This window comes from Nerophis ophidion, linkage group LG16 (genome assembly GCF_033978795.1).
Source record: "Nerophis ophidion isolate RoL-2023_Sa linkage group LG16, RoL_Noph_v1.0, whole genome shotgun sequence".
Lineage (NCBI taxonomy): Eukaryota > Metazoa > Chordata > Actinopteri > Syngnathiformes > Syngnathidae > Nerophis > Nerophis ophidion.
The window spans coordinates 18,071,780-18,098,471 of NC_084626.1; the positions used below are offsets into that span (position 1 = coordinate 18,071,780).

Genomic DNA, 26,692 nt, shown 5'->3' on the forward strand with positions numbered 1-26,692 from the left:
TATTGTACATAATTATACTCTGGAGATGTGGCGGGAAAAAAATAATGAGTAACCCTGGTCTAGGCACTATTGAGAGTAGGTGGCCAGAGCACAAAATCATGAGGTGTGTGTGTAAATATTTTTGCTTCTACATTGTTAATGGCGAGTTTACTAAACAATCACCTGTTAGCTTATGTTGCGTTTGACCTCCCAGGTTGGTTCAATGACACATAAGCTGGTTATAAATGAATCCTTGAGACAGAGTACATTATCTTGATATTTTATTCTAGAGCTCTAGTAGACCAAGTTTTGATACAACAACCTTTCAATTGTAATGCCCAATTTGATCTAATTCTACTATGGAAGTTTCGCCTCTACTCTCCCTCTCACTGGCCCCCTCCTACTCCAGAGCGAATTCCCATATGTATTTTCCTTCTCAGCCTGGCACATTTGAGATAAAAGAGTGTTATTGTTGCTAGTTACATACCACTATCAAGGCTTACGTACGTCCAACACTTAGCTGTTTTAAAATGTGACTAACATATAAAAAGATATCTATCTCTGTCACTTACCAGCGTGAAGATATGCAGATAAGATTACAGGTATCAGAAATCATGTTTAATTTTATGTGTTTTTTGATTTGAGTATGCAATTTCACATTTGTTGGCCCTTTTTTTGGCAGCCCTATTCAAAATTGTATATAGGAGTATCAAGTCATTAGATTTTTCTAATGATCATTTTTATTATATTTGTGTATACAGTATTTGTTTTGACTTGGCCTTTCAATTTTGACTGTCTGTTTCGCTTCAAAATAACTGATTTGAAACTCATTTTAGAAATATATCAAATGACCTGTCGGTTTCTGCTTTTTTTCTGTTTCCTAGCATTTGCCAAATTAGGTGTCAAAGCTGTAACAGAAGGTGTCAAAGTTGTTGACAGTTCAGGGACTGAGATGGATGATGATGTTTTTGAGGAAATTGTGAAGGATCCATCCACTGGGATACTAACCATCAAATACGAAACAGGTTTATTAGCGCTTTAAATTTATAATCTATATTAACATTTTTATTCCAATAGTGTGAAGAGGTAAATCTCTATTTATAATCAAGCTAAGTAACTTTGTTTTTCAAAACAAACTGATATCCTCCATTAGATTAGGTGTGGTTTCATGAGCAAATTGTGTCCAACGTGTCTTAACTTCTCCTTTTTGCAATGGTGGTTAGAATCTATCTCCATGGTAACCTCTCTAAAGTCCCAATTATCCGTTTGTTCATCGGACTCAGACACAATCATCCTTGAAGACACTCCTACCAGAAAGCGTCAGAGGCTGGACTCTGAAGCTATGCAAGTAAGACTTCATACAGGCACTAATGCTTTCTATTGAACAAGGATTAAAATGGTTCGATCAATGATCTTAAATTGCATCATATGAGGGCTATGTTTAACTTATGTCCATATTTTAACATTGTATTGTACTAAATATAGATTTCTTAAAACTGTTTTATATTTTTGTTTGATATTTTTATTTCAGCTGGTGAAATCCATTCTTACCAAGAAATTAGGTGGAGAATATATAATAAATGAATACAACCGAACTAAGTCCTTGACAGAACAGAGCAGAAGTAAATTGGAGAATATACTGGCAGCTGAGATGACGGAGAATAATGGCTAAGTTGTTAATGGTTTGGATTGGCACGTGTTGTTTTTTAGGTTTCAAAGTAATTTCAAATCTAAAGTAAATAATAAACATATCACTACATCTTATAAAACGTGTGTATGACGAATAAACTTGAATGTGATTTTTTTTTATTTTTAAGTACATCTCTGTCAAGACAGGTGAAGGAAATGTATGCACAAGGAATTGTGAACTTGTTCCCCAACCTCAGAGACCTTTTTTCCAAGAATGGCTGTGTGAGTTACACACTCTTATTTGTTGTTATTGTCTTTATTTTGAGTCGTCCCAGAGTATGTTGTGACTAATAGTGCCTATTTTTGCAATTCTCTCAAAGGAACATTTTTATGATAGCAACAGTGGTACTAGGTACTTGGCCTGTAGATTTAAAACCATTCAGAGATGCAGTGCTAAAGAAAGGCGATCATCATTTGAAGGTAATCCTATGTTATTCTTGAAAAATTTATTAAATAGAATAGTCATGTGAGCATTTATTGGTTTTGTTGCATTTGTTGCAAAGCTTTTCAGCAAATAGCCAAACATTTTTTCATAAAAGTTGGGCCACATCCAGCTGACAAAGTGTTTTGAACTGTATGTGATTGTCATGAGTCGTATGTCCCCATATTGTTTAGCTTTGGCGGAAGGACCATCTGATGAAGACAAGTCGGGAGGACCAACTGTTTGACGAGTTACCCAATTCATTCCAGAGATAGTCCTGTCTGACGATGAGTCATTGATGAAACATTCGGCTGACGTGGACATGGTCATCAAAAAGATGAAGCTGACATTTTCCCATCGGCATAACATGGTCCTGGACCAACAGCAATCAAGCAACATTCTATCTTATTTTCCCCGTTTTAAAGACATCAAAGGCTTGGTAATTATCTCATCAACATTTTCTGTATTAATGTTGTACAACTACTGCACATCATTTACTGTGTAATTTTAAAATTGGTACCTAACTTCCCACTACAGGTTGAACAGTATTTTGTTCTAATGATTAATCAGGCAAGTTTTAAAGAAGTGGCCAACCAAATTCAAAAAGAAGATCATCCAACAATACAGAAAGCTTCCCTCCATCATTGAGCTTGAGGAACTCCTGATGGCAACTGAGGCCTCACCAAGAAGATTTTTTGGGAAAAAAAGAGCTTCTTCAGGTGTTTTTAAAGTGCCAAATTGCATTTATTCATATATATATATATATATATATATATATATATATATATATATATATATATATATATATATATATATATATAAATATATATATATATATATATATATATGTATATATATATATATATATATATATATATATATAAATGTCTAATGATAATGTCAATGAGGGATTTTTAATCACTGCTATACTGAAATTATAACTAATATTGATACCGTTGTTGATAATCAGTTTTGTTTTACTACTTTTGGTTTGTTCTGTGTCGTGTTTGTGTCATCTCTCAATTTATTGCAGTTCTGAGTGTTCCTGGGTCAGGTTTGATTTTGGAATTGGATTCCATTGTTATGGCATTGCTGTGTATTGTTTTGTCGGATTGATAAAAAAAAATATATATATCGTTTTTTTAAAAATGAGAATCGATTTTGAATCGCACAACGTGAGAATCGCGATTCAAATTCGAATCTATTTTTTTCCCACACCCCTGATATATATATATATGTGTATAGATATATATATGTGTGTGTATATGTATATATATATGTGTGTATATATATATATATATATATATATATATATTCATATATATATATATGTATGTGTGGGAAAAATCACAAGACTACTTCATCTCTACAGAACTGTTTCATGAGGGGTTCCCTCAATCATCAGGAGATTTTAATGGAAGCATTCACATACAATAGTTTATATAGGGCACAGAGTGGGTGGGTACAGGCAGGCGTATGGGCGTGGTGATTGGCTCATGTGTTACCTAGGAGGTGTTTCCGTCTGTGGCGGCATGTTGAAATGATTTCACTGCGCTTGTTGAGGGATGACAGGTCTGGATGATAAATAATAAATAGTTTCTCTTTTGAGCATAGGTTGCATCTTTTATTACCACTGTTGCAAGGTGTGCTGGATGCAAGAATTTGCCATGTTATTGAAATTTCAACATTATTGTCTTTGAGGTTCCAAATCTGCTTGCTGAGTTCTGCAGAATTCCACAAGGTCTGGTTTCTCTCTCTCTCTCTCTCTCTCTCTCTCTCTCTCTCTCTCTCTCTCTCTCTCTCTCTCTCTCTCTCTCTCTCTCTCTCTCTCTCTCTCTCTCTCTCTCTCTATATATATATATATATATATATATATATATATATATATATATATATATATATATAGTAATGAAAATGCCATTGACCTTGCAGTGTATTAAAATAAATTGTTGGTCCACATTTGAAGTAGGCTATCAAACTTGTTCTGTTTCAGGTTGGGACAGTGACTTCTCATCCAGGAAAAGTTTCTGCATCCCGGGCTAAGAAGCATCTTGTGGTCTTCAAGAAGGTTTGTATTGTTCTCTAATAAACTATATTTAGTTTACAATAATTTATGTTATAATTTCTATTATATAACCACAACCATGTCGATTTTTTTATTTTTCTCTCCATTGACTGGAACAAGCATCCAAAAACATCTTGACACCATTACTACCAGCACTCAACCCTATCTCCTGGCTGTTGGAGTGAGGAAGAATGCAATCCACCAGTTCTTCATAATTCTCAACAAGAATGCCATACTTTGCAGGTCACACTCCTCTCTTGGTGCTTTTGATGAACTGTTTAAAGCACATTTTGTGTTTGCGACATCATACCACACCATGCTCCACAACATGTACACATTCATGGCTTACTCCAAACCATTTGATGTTCAAATGGCGTATGGAACATCATGTTCCACATTGTATGTTGTCCCATATTGCCATTTCATGCAGACCTAAGGTCACCCTTTCTGCATTCTATCCCTAAAGTTGATTGTTCTGCCTGACAAAAATATAAAGGTTACTAAACTTATGATATTGTATTACTATGTTTTGCACTCCTTTGCTATTTACAAGACAAAGTTGGTGAGACTAAATTTGACACTGCACAAGAGTAAATCAAGTAGAATGAGCACCAATTTTATTTTAATTGTTTGCAGAAATTGTGTGAGGTTTTGTAAACACTGCAATGTTAACACATGTTTACTAATTACAAAATATTTTTTTCTTCACTGAGAGGGAGTGACTAATCAACATATTAGTGTATTATCAAACCTTATCAGAGTTATTTGAACACCAAAGCAGTGTTAATGAGCAAATACATTTAACTTGGTGTACATTTATCACCACAGAAGAGTAATTCATCAACACTACTCAAGAGTAATATTTACACTAATCAGAGTTAAAAAATAAGTTGAACAACACTTTACAGTGTTACAATTGTTGACTCTATTTAGTGTTCATTTAACTCTATAAATTTAACACTATGGAAAGAGTAAATTTAACACCAGCTCAGGTTAGGACCAAATAGACGTTTGAATAGTGTTAAATTTAACTCTTTAAGTGTTGATTTTACACTACAATTTACTGTGTACCACCTTTACCACTTTCCAAAATCCAAACAATTATTCTTCGCAAACATAAGAAAGTTGACTTTTACCTAACAATGAACATTATTTATATCATAGTTCCTGTAAAATAAATGTTTTAATATTTTGACTCATTTACAATAGAAACATCTCTTCCAATGACCTTCCTCATGCTGCCCCCTGCTGGTCACTTAAAGCAAACACATCTAATTTTTTAAAAACCATTTCACACTTCCAAAACTAACATTTAAAGTAGTTTACACAACTATTAACATTAAAATAATGCATAAAACCTTTACTAAAGTTTCGAATGACAACATTGGTAGTAAAATGTCACGTTTCTTTTGCCATGTTGACTATTCCTAATGTGTGTTTTGATGACATGCAGGTGTGTTTACACTAAACAGCTGAAAGCCACTGTGGTCATGTGACGGGATGATGGAGGTGTGGCCTTCCCCAGCCGACCCTCAAGGCAGCAGCACTTTGGACTGACTTTGGACTCTTTTGTGGCATTTTTTGGACTTGTCAGCAAGTGCAAGCTCACCTGCACTCACCTGTGCACGTTTAACCTTTGACCCAGACGCAGGACCGGCTTGCTTGATGTCCAAAAAGTCACAGGTTTGATTCACTCGCCCGCGTACATATACAATGCATGCAGTTGCTCATGATGATATGTTTAAACATCCTCATTATTGATAACTTGGCTCCATTGTGCAAGATGTTACGGTGGCGTGATCAGATGATGTCATGGTGAAGGAGGAATTTGGGACTGTTAATAAGTTAACTTGTTCAACATTCAGTGACTCTTGCTGTTTTTTTGCAAATAATTTCTGGTCTCCTACTTGACAGCCACTCATGGACCAATCAGCCCGAAGTGGGCGGAGTCATACCAGCGTGCTCACTTGCTTCCCACCCACTGTCGCCAGAGATGTGGCTGTTGCCGTGGTGACGCCCCTTGGCGTCAGCCTGGGAAGCCCCAACAGCCGCAGCCTTTTGCGCACAGAGGCACAGGTGTGTGTGTGTGTGTGTGTGTGTGTGTGTGTGTGTGTGTGTGTGTGTGTGTGTGTGTGTGTGTGTGTGTGTGTGTGTGTGTGTGTGTGTGTGTGTGTGTGTGTGTGAGACTAGAAGGCCAAAGCATGGACAAAACAGGGGCGGTTCTAGGCATGCTTATATGAGGTATATGAGGGGGCAGTCAGAAATGTGAAGGGTGCATCATGTGTACACATCATGCTCCAGCCCTTTTTTTTCTGTGCTTATAGTAACGATGCTTTCTTCATTGAAATGGGTCTTTAGCTATGTGTCCAACCCCAACCTGGAGTAGTGGATTGCACTTTGTCAGGCCTCTACCTTCAGACCTGTCCAACTTGGGTGTCCCACCTGAAGACTAAGCTCCTGCTGGTATAGCTCTTACGGTCACTGAGGCACGGAAACCCCCTGACCACAATAAGGTGGCAATCCCTCAGGGGGGGGGAAACATTAACAGTGCTGCCATATTTCCGACAGGGGAAACAGAAGCAGGTGTCTCGCACCACAGAATAGCCACGGTCGTGTGTGGTACCAGGCAGGATTGAATGATCCTAATGTTGTACCAAATGCACGCTTTGGGTAGCCACCCAGTATTGGCTGAGATGGTGCGTTGCCATTTAAGTCACTTGGTAGCTGAGCAGGCTGCTTTGGGGGAGCGCTTGTTGGGGGGACGGAGGGAGCTGGTGCAGGAGAAACAGTGCTTGCTGGTGCTAAAGGTGCAGTATTGCTAGCTGCTGTCCCTGATATACTAGCAGTAGCATCATTGCTGCTACTACATGCAGGAGCAGTACTAGACTTTTTAAATGCTCTGAAAAATGGATGCATCACAGAGCATTAACTTTCTCTTTGTGAGCTGCTGGAAGCTGGAGCAGAAAATAAGTAAGCTTGAACAACAACAGAAAAACCCCGCTGTGATTACATGAAGAAAAACAACAACAGTACAGGACTACAGCCTGGGGCGGGGCTTTACATAGGGGTCTGTCAGACACAGGTCACTTGTCTTCAGTTTGTCGCATGCAGTGGACGTGGGCACTCATCTGGTCACAAAATTCATTCACTCAAATGTATGTGTTGCCCACTTGCTTGTAAATTGATAAAAACGGCTGTGTTTTTGTTTTTAGGTGTCCTGGTCATATCAAATGAAACTTATAATTTGTTTATTACAAAATGTAGATTGAAACATTAAAGGTTGACTATGTAGAATTACAAGAAAAACAACAGAAAAAGAATTCCAGCAGTCGATTGCCAGACCGTTGCTAAGTAAAACGGGCCGTTGCTAGGGACTCCGCTCTAAAGAGGACAGCAGAGGAGGACTGCTAAGCAGGATAAATACATTATGTTTCAATTTTACCGTCATTAACAGCATCATAAATGACTTGTAGCTTGTTACAGGGACAGTGGAGGCTCTCTGCCTTCCAAACCACTGCTGCTCAGAGCCTCCGCTGTCACTGCTCTCGTCAAGTTGTAAAAAAAAAAAAAAGAAAAAAAAGGAACTCCGTAGCACCGAATGTCCGCGACGTGAAACGTGTTCATGACAGATAAAACTACAAAAATACACCCATCCTAACAAGTATATGATAAATGTAGACCATCCATCCATCCATCCATCACCTTCCGCTTATCCGAGGTCGGGTCGCGGGGGCAGCAGCCTAAGCAGGGAAGCCCAGACTTCCCTATCTCCAGCAACTTCGTCTAGCTCCTCCCGGGGGATCCCGAGGCGTTCCCAGGCCAGCCGGGAGACATAGTCTTCCCAACGTGTCCTGGGTCTTCCCCGTGGCCTCCTACCAGCTGGACGTGCCCTAAACACGTCCCTAGGGAGGCGTCCGGGTGGCATCCTGACCAGATGCCCGAACCACCTCATCTGGCTCCTCTCGGTGTGGAGGAGCAGCGGCTTTACGTTGAGCTCCTCCCGGATGGCAGAGCTTCTCACCCTATCTCTAAGGGAGAGCCTCGCTACACGGCGGAGGAAACTCATTTCGGCCGCTTGTACCCGTGATCTTATCCTTTCGGTCATGACCCAAAGCTCATGACCATAGGTGAGGATGGGAACGTAGATCGACCGGTAAATTGAGAGCTTTGCCTTCCGGCTCAGCTCCTTCTTCACCACAACGGATCGGTACAACGTCCGCATTACTGAAGACGCCGCACCGATCCGCCTGTCGATCTCACGATCCACTCTTCCCCCACTCGTGACCAAGACTCCTAGGTACTTGAACTCCTCCACTTGGGGCAGGGTCTCCTCCCCAACCCGGAGATGGCATTCCACCCTTTTCCGGGCGAGAACCATGGACTCGGACTTGGAGGTGCTGATTCTCATTCCAGTCGCTTCACACTCGGCTGCGAACCGATCCAGTGAGAGCTGAAGATCCCGGTCAGATGAAGCCATCAGGACCACATCATCTGCAAAAAGCAGACACCTAATCCTGGGGTCACCAAACCGGAACCCGTCAACGCCTTGACTGCGCCTAGAAATTCTGTCCATAAAAGTTATGAACAGAATCGGTGACAAAGGACAGCCTTGGCGGAGTCCAACCCTCACTGGAAATGTGTTCGACTTACTGCCGGCAATGCGGACCAAGCTCTGGCACTGATCGTACAGGGAGCGGACCGCCACAATAAGACAGTCCGATACCCCATACTCTCTGAGCACTCCCGACAGGACTTCCCGAGGGACACAGTCGAATGCCTTCTCCAAGTCCACGAAGCACATGTAGACTGGTTGGGCAAACTCCCATGCACCCTCAAGAACCCTGCGGAGAGTATAGAGCTGGTCCACAGTTCCACGACCAGGACGAAAACCACACTGTTCCTCCTGAATCCGAGGTTCGACTATCCGGCGTAGCCTCCTCTCCAGTACACCTGAATAAACCTTACCGGGACGGCTAAGGAGTGTGATCCCACGATAGTTGGAACACACCCTCCGGTCCCCCTTCTTAAAAATAGGAACCACCACCCCGGTCTGCCAATCCAGAGGTACCGCCCCCGATGTCCACGCGATGCTGCAGAGTCTTGTCAACCAAGACAGCCCCACAGCATCCAGAGCCTTAAGGAACTCCGGGCGGACCTCATCTACCCCCGGGGCCTTGCCACCGAGGAGCTTTTTAACTACCTCAGCGACCTCAGCCCCAGAAATAGGTGAGTCCACCACAGATTCCCCAGGCACTGCTTCCTCATAGGAAGACGTGTTGGTGGGATTGAGGAGGTCTTCGAAGTACTCCTTCCACCTACCCACAACATCTGCAGTCGAGGTCAGCAGAACACCATCCGCACCATACACGGTGTTGATAGTGCACTGCTTCCCCTTCCTGAGGCGGCAGACGGTGGTCCAGAATCGCTTCGAAGTCGTCCGGAAGTCGTTTTCCATGGCTTCCCCGAACTCCTCCCATGTCCGAGTTTTTGCCTCAGCGACCGCTGAAGCTGCACACCGCTTGGCCTGTCGGTACCTGTCCACTGCGTCCGGAGTCCTATGAGCCAAAAGGACCCGATAGGACTCCTTCTTCAGCTTGACGGCATCCCTCACCGCTGGTGTCCACCAAGGGGTTTTAGGATTGCTGCCCCGACAAGCACCAACTACCTTGCGGCCACAGCTTCGATCAGCCGCCTCGACAATAGAGGTGCGGAACATGGTCCACTCGGACTCAATGTCCAGCACCTCCCTCGTGACATGTTCAAAGTTCTTCGGGAGGTGGGAATTGAAACTTTCTCTGACAGGAGACTCTGCCAGACATTCCCAGCAGACCCTCACAATGCGTTTGGGCCTCCCAGGTCTGTCCGGCATCCTCCCCCACCATCGCAGCCAACTCACCACCAGGTGGTGATCAGTAGAAAGCTCCGCCCCTCTCTTCACCCGAGTGTCCAAAACATATAGTTTCCAAAACACGTAGCCTCAGCGCCAGGGCGGGGCTGAGGCTACGTCTCATGTGGTGGCAGTAAGCCAGCCAATGATGTGTCATGTGCAGCTCACGTGACCACGCAGTCTCATATGTGAAAACGTTCGAAAAATGGCGGAGGGAAACGGTACGGATAGTTCAGCGAGAAACATCTCGAGGTTATTGCTTCTATGGAGAAATGTGTACGACATAAGTCGTCTAAAGTGTCGGAACACTTTACTTTAAAGACTTCAAAGAAGACAATTCCTGCAAAACATGCAGCATGGACGTCGCGTGGCATGGAAGGACAACATTGCTTCGGCAGCACCTGAAGAAGATGAAGGGAAAAACTAGTGGTACGTAACTTTTTTAAGTCGATAGTCCGAGTATATTGATCCGTTGTGTCTGTCTTTTTGTGTATTTAATCTTTTGTTAACGAGGAGATTTTTTTCTGGAAGCGCAGCAGCAACTGTAGTGTATTAACTTTCATTGGTAGGAACTTTTTGGATAGTGCGGTGACTTCATTTTCTCTGTTGTTTTAAGTCGCAACAGGCATTCATAAGTTCAGCTATTTTGTGAGTAACTTTAACATTATGTATTTATCGATAATGTGTCTCCGGCACATTTGACTCCGTTTTCAGAGAGAAAACGCATGTATAAACGTAACGGACAGAAATATCTCAGGTTGGTTTCATAATGGAACAATTTGGCCGGGCCCAATAAAGCTATATAAATCTATTTAGACTTGAGTGATACTTTAGTATAACTAAACGTTATGAAGGTGCTGTAATATTTCTTGCTATTATTCAGAAGTAGCCTAAAGTGAATCCTTTATTATTCAGAACAGAAACGTGTACTATATCTGATCCAGTTTGGATTTGATGAGTTACATTTCTGTGTTGTTATTGGTGTATTCTGCAATTCCAATGTCCTTTTATTTAATTTAGCTGTTTTTTTTAATGTGGTGGCGTATTTGTCTTATACGTCAGAAATAATTAATTAAATCATCTGGGTATGTATTGAATTACATGTAAATGATGCTATTATGTATATTCATAATATGGTTTCTGTCATTTCAGAAAGAAACAAGGCAACATTAGAGACTTGGTACAAAGAAAGGTGTGCACATCACAGCAAGCAGCTGCACTGACTGATGCTACCTGCTATCAATGGTGGAGGATGAAGGTTTTAGACAAATGATTCACGTCCTCAACCCTGGTTGCACTCTTCCCTCGAGGAACTATTTTACCAAACTGATGGAGAGGAAGTATGAGCAGACATTCCATGCAGTGTAGACTGATATAAAAGCCACCCAGAGCAAAATTGCTCTCACTACTGATGTGTGGACAAGTGTAGCCACCTTGGCAATACATGCCACTACATTGGAGATGAATGGAACATGAAGTCAATCTGCCTTACGACCATGCCACTAGAGGAAAAACATTCGGCATCCAACATTGCAGAATGGTTGGAATAGGTAGTAGCCAGGTTTGAAATTCCTCTGAGCAAAATTATTGCTATTGTGCAGGACAATGGTGCACTTTATTAAAAAAAACAAAACATTTTTGTTACACTTGCCGTGTTTTATTTGGCAAGTCGAAAGGACATGGTGCCAGAACAATTTCCCTTGTTGATCATTAAAGTTTGTCTATGTCTAAGTATGCTGTTTTTTAAAATAAAGTATTGGAAAGGATAGAAATGTAGTTTATCTCTTTTATCCGATTATAATCGATTAATCGAAGTAATAATCGACAGATTAATCAATTATCAAATTAATCGTTAGTTGCAGCCCCAATACATATATGTATATATGTATGTGTGTATCTATACATACATATATACACACACACGTGTGTGTGTGTGTGTGTGTGTATATATATATATTAGGGCTACGAATCTATGGGTGTCCCGCAATTCAATATCGATTCTTGGGGTCACGATTCGATTCAAAATTATTTTTTCTTTCTATACAACACGATTCTTGATTAAAAAAATATTTTTTTTTTTCCTGATTTAAAAGGATTCTCTATTCATTCAATACATAGGATTTCAGCAGGATCAACCCCAGTCTGCTGACATGAAAGCAGAGTAATTGATTTTTGTAAAAAGATTTTATAATTGTAAAAGACAATATTTTATCAACTGATTAACTATTAAACGGACCAAAAATGTGACTTATTTTATCTTTGAAAATATTGGACACAGTGTGTTGTCAAGCTTATGAGATGCGATGCAAGTGTAAGCCCATGTGACACTATTGTTCTTTTCTTTTTTTTTTATAAATGTCTAATGATAATGTCAATGAGGGATTTTTAATCACTGCTATACTGAAATTATAACTAATATTGATACCGTTGTTGACAATCAGTTTTGTTTCATTACTTTTGGTTTGTTCTGTGTCGTGTTTGTGTCATCTCTCAATTTATTGCAGTTCTGAGTGTTCCTGGGTCAGGTTTGATTTTGGAATTGGATTGCATTGTTATGGCATTGCTGTGTATTGTTTTGTCGGATTGATAAAAATAAAAAATAAATAGTTTTTTTTTAAATGAGAATCGATTTTGAATCGCACAACGTGAGAATCGCGAATCAAATTCGAATCTATTTTTTCCCACACCCCTAATATATATATAGATATATATGTGTATATATGTATATATATATATGTGTATATGTATATATGTATATATATATGTATGTATATATTTATATATATATATATGTATATATATATGTATGTATATATATATATATATGTATATATATATATATATATATCCATATTTATATGTATGTACAGTCTGTATGTATGTATGTATCTGAGAAACTGAAAGGGTTAACAGAAATTGTTTGACGCTAAGTGTTCATTTAGCTGCTGTACATCAATTTTTTAGAAGATTTTCAAGATAAAGGGAAGGTGGGACACCGGCTGGTAGTTTACCATGAGGTCAGGATCGAGGTTAGGTCTTTTGATCAGAGGACGAATACCTGTTTTTTCAATGCTAGGGGGACAGTACCAGAGGAAAGTGTTAAGTTAATATTTAGCACTGATGGTCCTAATATTACAAACAGTTCATTGATAAGTTTCCCAGTTCCTCTGTTATTTCTACAAAAAGAGAGAGATTATTTTAGAGGGCAATATCCGTCGTACATACATTTGTTTCTGCGTTAATAGAACCCAGTTGAAAAAGAGACGCATTATGTTTAATCTCCTCTCTGAGTTAAATATTCTTGTGGGTGGAGCTACTAGGAGGAGTCCATGATTGGGGAAGCAAATCTACTGTATTTAACAAATATTTAGCATTGTTTTTATTAAGGCAGAAGAGATCAGAGTAGTAATTTGTTTTAGCTAAGGTAAGAGCGTGTTTATAGCCTATTAAACTATCACTCCATGCTTGATGGAAAACCTCAAGTTTAGTCGCACGCCATTTGAGTTCCAGCTTTCTACATTAGATTAGATTAGATTAGATAGTACTTTATTTATTCCGTCAGGAGAGTTCCTTCAGGAAAATTAAAATTTTCAGCACAATCCCATTCAAGATCAGACAAACATTACAGGGAGACAGAACAGGATCGCTGACGGGTCTGCCGGCTTCCAGCGCCCCTTACAAAAAAGATGACATACAGGTAAACAGTGGGCGGGGGGAGAATAGAAGATTAAAATACAATTTAAAAAATCGTTCTTAGCCTGGGCCCTGGAGTGGGGGTGCAGACTGAGGCCAAGGGAACAAAACAACAACTCATAGCCATAGTACACATCCCTCTTACATGTGTGTAAGAGAGTAGCATCAAACATCAAAGAACACAGAGGACATTAAAGACATTAAAGCAGCAGATACAACCAGACACTTCTACATACAGCTATGAATAAAAAGTAAAAGAAACATATACACTGTGGTGGCCTCTGTGGTGTTCCACGCCATCGTCCGCTGGGGTGGAGGGAGCATGGCCAGAGACAGGAGCAGACCCAACAAAGCAACCAAGACAGGCGACTCCACTCTCGGCCAGTGTCCAGTCCGCATGGATGAGCGAGGATACGTCCAAGGTGACTGAGGTGTCCGACACCTGCTCACCCAGTCAAGACACCGCGAAGCCTCTCCGTCCCAGCGCTCAGTGCTAGCTCCGCAGCCCTGTCCCCCTCATCCCCATCTCCTCCAGTACATCCAAACAGACTCAGACACATGATAGTTTAAGAGTTTTGGTTTCTTCTGGGAACTAGGGATATGCCTTTTAGGGGCCTTTTCAAGCTTTAGCGGTGCTAATATCAATGGCGTTACGCAAGGCATCGTTAAAGTTGTTAGTGAGGTTATCGATAGAGCGCACATAATTTGAGAATGGTGCCAGCAAGAGTCGTAGTTGTGACATCATTAATGTTGCGGCTGCTAAAGCAGTGGTTATTAGTTGCTTGTTGAAAATGGGTCAGAACTTCAAATTTTACTTACTTACTTTAGCGTACGGGAGTACCATAACTTTGGAGGTGGTATCACTCCAGACAAGAACTCGGTCTATCGTATTACCGTTGTGATGTGCGGGTTCATTTATTATTTGTGTATCAATAGTCTGGAGCGCCACACACGGATGGTCTGACATGGTATTCTTATGGATATTAGAATCCACTACTATAATTATATTATCTGCGTGCGTCACTAGATCAGCGAAAAACTCTGAAAATTCACTGATAAAGTTCGAATAGGGCCCAGGAGGCCTAAAACGCGCCGCTCTGAGATGATCATTTGCAGGGATTGCTTGAATTTGTGTGACTTGGCGCGACATTGTGGGAATTAATGAGTCCAATTTTTGTGTTGCCTGTAAACGAGGATTATAAAACTGTAAAACATTCTCGTTGGTCCTCTGTCTTCAGGTGAAATGGACAATGGAGGTGTTGTGCCACGCCTTGTCCCTGCCGCTGGACTGTGACACTGTCAAACTCTGCGTGAACGTCTACACCAACTGGCTGCTGGTCCTCGTGTCCCCGCAAGACTCCATTCCCCCACCAATCGTCAAGGAACCCAACCTTTATGTTCAGAAGATCCTGAGACATCTGCGCACACTGTTCTTGTCCAGGTACACAAGTTAGCAGTCACCTTAGAGACTTGCTGAACTTTTAAAGAACTGCTGTCTTTTTCACAAGGGACCAGGCCGGGGTGGTGCACCAGGCCCTCTGTCAACAGGTGCTAAGTGCAGTTCAACGTCTAGCCAGTGAGAGCACTATGATGAGTCAAGACACCTGGGAGACACTTCTTCACTTCCTGCTTTGCGCCAACCAGTCAGTGCTAGCCCCGCCAACCTCTGCGCGTAAGCAACAGACCACATCCTTTTTGTCTTGAGTTTTGTGTCTCACTGACTGAATATTGTGTGTCCGCTGCAGCTATGTCCCAGCAGCTCTCCCACATATCCATGGACGTCCTCTTCCAGGTGTGGCTTCTGTCTTGTTCTCGCTGTTTCCCGTCTCAGTCTTTGTGGCTCACGTGGAGACAAATGATGAAAAGCTGGAGATACCAGCCTGCCACAGTAGACCTGTGGACCCGCGTGGTCTCAGCTTTAACCTCCAGGTCAGCGTCCATCGAGGACTTCGACCTCCGCCAGTGGACTTGTGGGTAACGTGCTTCATGGCCACAGGTTGCTGCCGCTGACTTTCGGTCCAGCTTTTCCATCCTTCAAGGTCCCGGTTGAAGATGCTGCTCTGATCCCTGCTGACTTGGGCCGCCAACGCACACTCCAGACCTGGTTCCGCTTCCTACATGTGCTCAGGTACCGCTACCTTCAACTGACATGCCCTTCACAGTGACATAGTTCCTATCTCTCAGCAATCCTGCTGAGCTGAGGTGTGCACCGGATGATGGTTCGGCTTCCCCAGCCCAGGAGGACGTGTTCCTTACAGCCATGACAGTAGTGAGCAAGATGGTCAACGCCTTTCTGGGTACTGGACCAGACTGAACATTTGTGTGACACGATGCATGATGGTGTTTTTGTTGCAGGTCTGTTTGAGACATGCTCAGAAGACCAGCAGATAAACTCAGGTAGTCAACACCACCTATAGCATTGACTAGGTCATGTTCTCCTTGTTGTGGGAATGCTGAAAGGTTTGACCTCTTCTAGGTCATTTTTCATTCAATGTTTATATAATTTTTGGGTTTTCGTCTAGTACAACTAGTTTCTGAATTGGCCGCTCAAGAAAAGTTGGTTGCTTTACATTTTCAACTTTCTTTCCTGGGGCTCTTTGTTCTCCTCGTATCCTAACCTTTCGCACAATACCATCCTCATCCTTACTTGGTTCAACTAGTCTGGCCAGTTTCCACTCATTCTTGGAAATGTTATCCTCTTTTACAACCACCACATTTCCTACTTCAATGTTTCTTTTGGGAGTGTGCCACTGTTGTCTTGGACTAATGTTCGTCAAATATTTCCAGTCAGATACTGAAACCTTCGCCACCATTTCCGTGCATAAAAATATTCTCCAACAAAATTGCCAGGAGGAGAAAGGGGCAGTGATGTCTTCATAGTGAGCAAAGGGTTATTAGGTGTCAGGGGCTCAACACTCTTTGGATCACGAATGGTATTTGTAGTGAGTGGTCGATTATCAATAATCGCCATTGCTTCGTAGAAAAATGTTCTCAAAGAGGTGTCATTAAGTCTTCCATTGACTTGTGTCAAGACAGAACTCATTACACTCCAAACTGTCCATATTTGACGTTCCCAAACACCGCCTCTGTGGCTTGCTTCCAGAGCGTTCATTTGGAAGTTACATTGATTTTGAGGCAGGTAGGTAGAGATCCATTCTTTATCCATCTCCATCACACCCCTGTCCATCTCGTTCTTTGCCGCTTCAACGTTTGTACCTACGGATCGTATTTGCCTCACTGATCCCCTTATTGCTATGAAACATCTCAAAGCATTTACAGTGGGGCAGAAAGTTATTTAGTCAGCCACCGATTGTGCAAGTTCTCCCACTTAAAATGATGCCAGAGGTCTGTAATTTTCATCATAGGTACATTTCAACTGTGGGAGAAAGAATGTGGGGAAAAAATCCAGGAATTCACATGGTAGGAATTTTAAAGAATTTATTTGTAAATTATGGTGGAAAATAAGTGTTTGGTCAATAACAAAAATTAAACTCAAGACTTTGTAATATAACCTTTTTTGGCAATAACAGAGGTCAAACGATTACTATAGGTCATTACCAGGTTTGCACACACAGTAGCTGGTATTTTGGCCCATTCCTCTATGCAGATCTTCTCAAGAGCAGTGATGTTTTGGGGCTGTTGCCGAGCATAACAGACTTTCAACTCCCTCCACAGATTTTCTATGGGGTTGAGGTCTGAAGACTGGCTAGGCCACTCCAGGACTTTCATATGCTTCTTACGAAGCCACTCCTTTGTTGCCCGGGCGGTGTGTTTGGGATCATTGTCATGCTGGAAGACCCAGCCACGTTTCATCTTCAAAGCTCTCACTGATGGAAGGAGGTTTTGCCTCAGAATCTCACGATACATGGCCCCATTCTTTTTTTTCGTTAACACGGATCAGTCGTCCTGTCCCCTTAGCAGAAAAACAGCCACCAAAGCATGATGTTTCTACCCCCATGCTTCACAGTACGTATGGTGTTCTTGGGATGCAACTCTTTTTTCTTATTCCTCCAAACACGACGAGTTGAGTTTATACCAAAAAGTTATATTTTGGTTTCATCTGACCACATGACATTCTCCCAATCCTCTGCAGTATCATCCGTGTGCTCTCTGGCAAACTTCAGACGGGCCTGGACATTCACTGGCTTAAGCAGGGGGACACGTCTGTCACTGCAAGATCTGATTCCCAGTCGGCGTAGTGTGTTACTGATGGTAACCTTTGTTACTTTGGTCCCAGCTCTCTGCAGGTTATTCGCCAGGTCCCCCCGTGTGGTTCTGGGATTTTTGCTCACCGTTCTCATGATCATGTTTACCCTACAGGATGAGCTCTTGCGTGGAGCCCCAGATTGAGGGAGATTATCAGTGGTCTTGTATGTCATCCATTTTCTGATAATTGCTCCCACAGTTGATTTTTTTCACACCAAGCTGCTTGCCTATTGTAGATTCACTCTTCCCAGTCTGGTGCAGGTCTACAATTCTTTTCCTGGTGTCCTTCGACAGCTCTTTGGTCTTGGCCATAATGTAGTTTGGAGTCTGACTGTTTGAGGCTGTGGACAGGTGTCTTTTATACAGATAACGAGTTCAAACAGGTTCCATTAATACAGGTAACGAGTGGAGGACAGAAGCGCTTCTTAAAGTAGAAGTTACAGGTCTGTGAGAGCCAGAGATCTTCCTTGTTTGAAGTGACCAAATACTTATTTTCCACCATAATTTACAAATAAATTCTTTAAAATTCCTACAATGTGAATTCCTTGATTTTTTTTCACATTCTGTCTCTCGCAGTTGAAGTGTAGCTATGATGAAAATTGCAGACCTCTGTCATCATTTTAAGTGGGAGAACTTGCACAATTGGTGGCTGACTAAATACTTTTTTTGCCCTACTGTATGAATGTATCAGTGGTCAAATCATCCAACATTTCAATGTGGAGCTCAAACATGTGAAGAACAAGCCATATCGTTTGTATTCCTTTTCGACCCTGTTTTGTATAAAAGGGGCCAAAACAGTCTAGTCCAGTTTCGGAGAAAAGAGGTTTTCTTAGACGGGCCTCCGCATATTTCTGCAAGTGACACAGCACTTGATATGCTTAGCTACTACTTTGCTGGCACCTATTATCCAATATCCCCCGGCTCTTGAGTTCATAGAGTGTTTGGCCACAGCCCTGGTGTTGCGTTATTTTGAGACAGTGTTCAAGTATCAGTTGTGTAACAATACCTTCCTTGGGTAAGATTACTGAATGTTTCAGTTCAAATTTTGAAGAGGACTTTTTATAAGTATCAGGTCGACCTGGTACATTTAATGCCATTTTGACAGCTCTGCAATTATTATTATACATATATTTTTTTTACTTGGGACTTCCAGCGGGCCGTAATTTTGACGCTGCCGGGCCGGATCCGGCCTGCGGGCCGTAGTTTGGGGACCCTTTGTTTACACTTACATTCATGTGGACAATTTAGAGTCTAACATGCATATTTTTGGAATGTGAGAGGAAGCCTGAGTACCCGGAGAAAACCCACGCACGCACGGGATAACACGCATGCGATCTTCACACAGAGACGCCCAAACGTAGTTTCCAACCCACATCTACCGATTACATGCCAACCGCTAGGCAGGCTATACATTTAAGAGTCATATATTTGTTTTAATTGATGCTATCTGGCTAGTATTGCCAACAGTTAGCATTTGAGTTGAGCTTTTCAGCGTTCACACGCAATTTCTAATAAAATTGCTTTTTTTACTTGTTCTTGTTGTCTTCCCGTAGGACTCGCAGCAAGGAACCATTTCAGAGACCGGCTGCCTTCTGTCGGTAAGACCTTGACCAATCAAAGAGTGGAGATGTTGACCGACTGCTCGTGAAGGTTTTGGTGCTCCAAGCAGGTGTTGCAGTGACTCGAAGTCCTTTCAGAGACCGCCTGCCCTCGCACGGTAAGTTCGCTGAACCTGCCTTTCATTGGTCAATACCAAACAAACTTTCTTCTCGTCCCTTCAGGTATCTCGCGGCCTCGTTCTGGAAGTGCTCCGACCCCCCCGGTGAACTTCTCACCCAGTAGTAACTCTCCCCCTCTCTTGCACAATCGGCTGAAAATGTTGACCGTTTCCAAGGCGACATCCTCACAGGTCTTTCCATGTCCACATGTCCTAACACGTCCTTGTCACCAACCTTCAGCACTTGTCTTCTGCTCTCAGATGTCCCCCTCCATCCATCGCTGGAGGTCTTCCTCTCGTCCTCCACATCGCCCCTCCCCCCTCAGGGGTAAGGTGGACTCACTCCTCAGTCTCTTCGGCTCCTTCCTGTTTGATGCCGCTGTCCTTGACAGAGACTCTGCTCTTGTGGGTGAGTATGTGTACTACAGCGAGCTGATCCTGTACTACACAACAAAGAGTTAACAGCGGGTGTGACGTCAGAGAGGTGGGCTGATGGTCGAGCTGAGGCCTGCGGGACACTTTGTAGGATTTTCAGCTGCAAGAAAAATACAGAAGACATCCTTCCTGTCCACCTGTCTAGGTGTGTAGCCTCCTTTACTTCATTCAAATTGTCTTCATACTTTGTTAGATGATATGTTGCCTTTTCAGGGCTTTCAGTCGTTTCCAAGTCGACTGCTTGGTTCGTCTCGGAAGACGTTTGGCCGCTCATCCGATTTAACGACCTGGGTGAATGAGAACCTTCATAGGAATATGTTGCCTTTTTTCAGGTTCTATGCTGTTCTCCTGCAAGGTCTTCAGGTGGCAGAGAAGAAGAGTCCTCCGGTTCTGGCCTCCATCCTCCTCAACTCCTCCTCCTTGTTCTGTTGCGACCTACCAGGAGTCAACCTTCTGCTCCCCTCCTTTGTCTGCGCTCTGGAAACCGTGCTGCTTGACAGGTAGCCCAAATACTACACTGTTAGCAAGAGTACTGCTACATGAGAACTGGTAGTACTACAGTAGACTACCACCATGTTCCTCTGGCAGGGAACTGTTGAGCTTCAAGAGTTTAGTGAGTCCGGTGGACTTGAGGCGAGCTTGCATCCTGACGTTGATGTCACTGTTGCCCCTCCCTCAGCAGTTTGGACGTGTCCACTTGGAGGTAACTTTGTGTTGTCCTCCTGAGAAACAGTGTCCTCTGCAGTGGACATTTGCGTATCGAACTGTTTTCATTCCGAAAAGTGTAAAAGAAAAAGAGCGAAAATAAATGTGTATCACCGCTTATCAGGAGGATAAAACCAGAGGTTACTAAAAGCCAATCAATTTACTTAAATAAGTGTGACAATATGTCACTTCACTCTTGGTGGTGGTTCATTGTTTGGTTTTTGTTTACTGTCGGCGCTCTTATTTTTGTTTCCCTTCCTTCTTTTCTTCCTGAGCACTCGTTTTCCTCACCTGTCCCGGATTGGCAGCCTGGTTCCAGTTGCCAATCAGGCTGCCATATACGCCTGCCTCGCCTGTTCGTCAGGGCTCCAGGATGAATGGCTATGTTGCGAACCCACATGGCTGCAGTGGTAGTGACCCCAAGATGCAGGAACTGGGAGAGTGACGATCAGGTGAGCGTGTCTTAATACTCAAGACAGAGAAGGAAGCAGTTGTGCATGTAAGGTTCTTAAAATAGTCATTAATTCCTCGAGCCCTGAGAAACAGGCGAGGCAGGCATATATAGCAGCCTGATTGGCAACTCCAACCAAGTGTGCCGGGCTGCCAATCAGGGACAGGTGAGGAAAACAAGCACTCAGGAAAAAAAACAGCAAGGGGAACCAAAATAAGAGCGCCAACAGGAAACAAACACCAAACAAGGAATCACCACCAGAAGTGAAGTGACAGATCGTCACAATAAGAGTACTGTTACTTTCCAGTACTATGTCTCAAGTAAAAGTAAAAAGTAGTTATCCAAAAGTATTCTGTGAAAAAACTACTCAAGTACTGAGTAACTGGTGAGTAACTTTTGACTGTGCGTAGGGTCCTGTGATCCGTGGGTGGCCCTGTTTTTTGTGAAATGTCAATTATTTAAACTAGATTTGATCACAAATGTGTTCCTAACCCCTTCCTACTCAGTCGCTGATTATGGAAAATGTTCCCTTAAGTTTTATTGTCGGTGCAGCCTTAGTGCTCGACTGGGAAACAGTTGTACCGGGATCAATTTTGACTGGTAAAGCGTCAACAAGTTGTGTAAATGTATGATTTAATGATGTTAAATTTGTTATTTTTCACTGAAAAGTTCATTTCTTAACCATTAATTTTTTTTTGTACAAACATGCATCAAATTTAAGTTTAATTCATAAAGTGTAAAATTTATTACACAACGAGAAAAGTGTAAAAAAAAAAAAAAAAACTTTTGTAATGGGGGCCTCAAAAAAAATCCTGCTTAGGGCCCTAATTTAGGGTGGGTCAGCCCACAAAAGTTGCATTTTCTACAGTCATTAATGATGTTATAAAAGGACTGTTAGCATATGCACAGCTAAAATATTAAAAAATAAAACATCTACAACTTATTGCAACATGTTTTCTCTAGTTGGAAGTGGAATCATTGTAGGCTGCATTGGTGTGCTGTTAGGGCCAGCAGGGCCTTCTCTGCTGCCCTAACATAACCAGAAAGTATGATCATAATTAAAGATAAAAGTATTTTTTATTTACTTTCCCTATATATCTAAAAGTATTCATATTCTCTTCATGTCATATTGTGCTCCTTCCAGCGCTGTAGTTTTTAGGTAATGGAGGTTTTTGTCTAATCAGAATTCAGCTAGCTTATGTTGCCATGCTGTACCAAATCTGCCAAGGTCTTCAGAATCAACAATGAAGGCGTTCGTGCACTGTAAGAGAACGGTCACAAACATTTGACAGACAGTTGCAATAGCCAATCAGATCACGAGTTGTTGTCAGGAAGGCCTTCTAGCTGGCCTAAGACAGATATATATATATATATATATTTATATATATATATATATATATATAGTGAAGAGCATGCATAAGAGCTCTGTTTAGGTTGTTGAATGGAGCCATGCTGGCAGCTTGATATTGTCGACGAGCACGCTGTGGAGTAAACTTTAAGAACTCAGCCAACACGCCTCGTCTGCATCTTTTATGATTAGACAAGACAACACATATATTTGCAAGGCCATTTCAAGAAGGATATTTAAAGAGAAACTACATCTTGTGAGACGATGTCGGCCAACCACGGAAGCTAGCTCTGCTATCCCGGCGATGATATGTGAGTTCAGATTTTTATTTCTTTATTTTTTCATGTTTAATGTTTTTTGCAATTTTAATTTTGACAGTACAACATAAGACATGTTTTAATTGCTGATGCGGGTTTATTGATTTTTGAATGCGCCAGCAAATAACCCATTTTGTACCATGCTCATCAGTGAGTGAATGTTTCGGTATAGTATTTCTCCAGCAATGGTCATGTGGTGACATAAACGATGGTATTTTGAGAGGTAATCATTGAAGTCGTACATCACTGAAGGCCTAGGTGGGAAACGCACGGCCCTCCACTGGTAGGCTGAAAGTAAACCTTTCTGTTGACACGGATGAAATAAATGTTTATTTCATATTTTGTAAGTAAACATTGAAGAGTCATGACATTATGTCACTTTTTACGGTGTGTAGTTTGAGTGCGATCATTTCATTGCCAGGCGCCGTTACATTTTGGAAATAGAGTGAAAGGTCACTAGTGCTTACGTTGTATTGGTAAAACAGTCATGTGACAAAAGTCTCTCTAAAGAGACAAATAAATACGCCTTTGCGAACAGTAATCAATAGATGACAAATATCAATAAATAGCAGCAATTACACTGAAACGCAATGTAACAAAGTCAAAGTAGTGTGTATTCAACGCAAAAATACTTATGTTGCCTTTAAACTAGTCCGACAAGTACAATTTATCCAAAACGTTACTTAAGTACATTTAGTTTGTTACGACTCTGGATAGGAAACATCTCTAGAAGTTAACATCCAACATTCAGGTGCATGTCTTCAGGTGCGGCTCGGTGGTGGTGGTGATGATGAAAGTTTCCAGTCTCTAAAGCCCCGCCTCCTCAGCGTGCTGATTGGCTCCCTGCAGACAGAGACTGACAGCACAAACACGCAGATGATTCTGGGTAAGTTCAATCAGAGCTCTCAATTTTTTTTTTTGTGCGATTTCATTTAGCGGTTGTTGCTTTGGCAGCGGCCATGTTGATTCTGGTTCAGGACTCAGCTCAGTTCGAGGTTGCGGGACAAACTCGGCGGGTGAGTTCTAGTTCCTTGACCCCATCCTGGCAGCCCCGCAGCATGTTTACGTTTCACATTTTCCAGCAGCAGCCGGCCGAAACCAGTAGAACCAAACGGACCGAAGAATCCAGTAAGACCTTGAGTTATTTTCAATTGTTTTAACCGGTCCTTATGCTACTATGTGTGTTTGTGTGTTTCCATGGCAACCAATCAGCCACAGCAGGGGTCCTGTGGGTTCAGTTTGTTCAACTGTTAACACAGCATCTGACTTCGCAATGGAGGAACGACTCTGCAGTTTGTCTGGCGGCGATGGAGGTTCTGGAAGGACTGGCCAAGGTCACTTGACCACCCGCCGAATATGTCAACAACCAGGGAAAATGTCCCGCTTCACTTGCGCTGCCACCTGTCCCGCAGGTGAAGGTGGGCGTGGCCGAGACAGAAAAGAGGAGAGCGGTGACTTCGGTCTGCCGCCACATTGAGTTCCAGTGCGGCCGTCCTCCTCCGCTCCACTCTAGAGACCTTCACTCTATCATTGTGGCGGCGTTTTACTGCCTCAGCACCTGGCTGACTCAGCACCCCACCATCTTGGATCAACAGGTAGCCGCAAACTCATCGCCAGGTGGTTAACTAACTGACCAACGTGTGCGCCCAGGACTGTTTGCTGGAGGTCCTGGAGACTGTGGAACTGGGCATTTCAGGCAGCAAATCCAGACTGGAGGATGAAGTGCTATGCAAAGAGAAGAAGGAACTGAACCCAGTGTCTTTGAGGGTGAAGGAGGCGGCTGAGGTCACGCTCAACTGGTGAGAAAAACAAAAACACCCTGGCCTCAAAACCTTTTTCTGGTCCTCCACGTCTCATTTTGTCCGCCTGCGTTAGCATCATGCAGGTGTCAGGAGCATTCCCGCCCTCCGGAGGCCCACCGGACGAGGACGCTCTGATGGGCGTCTCCAGTCCACGAGACAGAAACCAGCACAAGCTGAGATATTTTGCACTCAATGTTTCTGTGATCCTGGGGATTCTGGAAAAAGCGCACGCACCTGAAAAAGGTGCGTTGTGGAATCCTGACTGAGTTGAAAGTTTGCTCCAGATTAGTCTTGCGTAGTATACACGATGTAAATGATATCAACTTGGCCAACGATAAGAGCTTTTATTTCTATCTGAATATCATGATAATGCATGTTGATTAGCGGTGTCCCGCTAATTTGATAGCGACAAGCCAACTACCGCATTATCAACCTAATGTAGCGTCCTTGCTAATCCTCACCTCTAGGAGTACGTTGTTCCTATTGGGGAACAACGTTGTGGCTTGTGCAGCCCTTTGAGACATTTGTGATTAAGGGCTACATAAGTCAATTTTGATTGATGATTGATAGATTGATTTCCTACACGGGAGGACAAGGACTTGCTATAAACATGCTACAATACACACCGTAGGACAGGCCTATTCAACTACATAATGAAGAGGGATGCAGTTTCAAGAGTCCCAGGGCTCCGGGGCCAGACATCAAAATGTGTTTGTTTTGTTAGAAAGTGCCAGTTTACTTAATTGCAAAGTAAACACATCGGCTTTCACACTGCACTGTCTATAAATTAATTATTCTGCCATCGCTACTGGTTTACAGTGTGTACAGCTAATTGACATTAGGAAGAACCAGAAGCTCCAGAGGTTTTGTTGGGGATTACTGTTCCTTCTTTTAAATTAGTTTCCTTCCTCAATTTTATTTATTTGCCTTTCTTCATTCATTTAGGATTGTAAGACTGAAAATATAAACATGAAATAAACATTACAAAAGTGTAGCACCTATTGTGTATTTTACATAATGTAAGTTGTCTTTTACATGAATAAAATAGAGGGTTTAGTGTTAATACATTCACACAATAATGTTTACGCATATAGAAAATAAAAAACATTTACATCGAACATGAATGTGACTCATATCAATAAATCAAAGCTTATTTATATAGCCCTAAGTGTGTCTCAAAGGGCTGCACAAGCCACAACGACATCCCCGCCTCGACTCATCACAATTAAACCTAAGGTGCAGCATTATTGCCTTATACTGGTCAAAAACATGTATTAAATGAGCTCTGATCGCCCCGAGTTACTCAAAAAACAACAAGACCACAAATACAAAAGACATCACGCAGTCAGCAATTTCGATACAAAACAAACTAAATGTATCTGTGCACAATATGTAATTACAAAGATTTGACCAAGTTTCATGATGGAGTTTACACGCTGGGATTTCTACCATTGCTGCCTGTCTAGAACTGCCTGTCTGTCGCTTAAAAGGTCCAAAAGAAAACAATGACTTGAACTCTTGCTCGGGGCAGAAAAATTCATACTTTGTTTTCCAGTTGTTGTTAAAAGTCAGTTTTTTGCAATTTATGTTGATTTTTTTCCCGGGGTTGAATAAGTAGTCTTCTTCTACTCACCCCATTACTACTTCATTGTGACACATATGCCTCGCTGTTGCCCCTTCTAGGGTGGCAAGAGTACTGCATACATGGGCAACCCTTGTTTAACTGCCTAGGCCTATTAGCCATGCCAACCACTAAGCTAGCACTCTTAAATGTAAGCAGGGACAGGCGGATCGATACAATTATTGACAGTAGCGATTACAAGTGTAGTATCATTATATGGTCGATACTACAATGATTAGATTCATACATTTTATTATCACCAAAGTATTTTTGTGTCATTTTTTTATTGTTTTCAAACTCAGGGAATAAGTCTGCGGACATTAGAGGACTTTAAGGACAAAAACCAAAGGACTTAA

At 42.1% G+C, this 26,692-nt stretch overlaps 1 pseudogene; it reads left to right on the forward strand.

The window, feature by feature from the left end:
• Positions 1–5,665: 5,665 nt before the first annotated feature.
• Positions 5,666–26,692, forward strand: part of LOC133535041 (ral GTPase-activating protein subunit beta-like) — a 37,410-nt pseudogene continuing 16,383 nt past the window's right edge.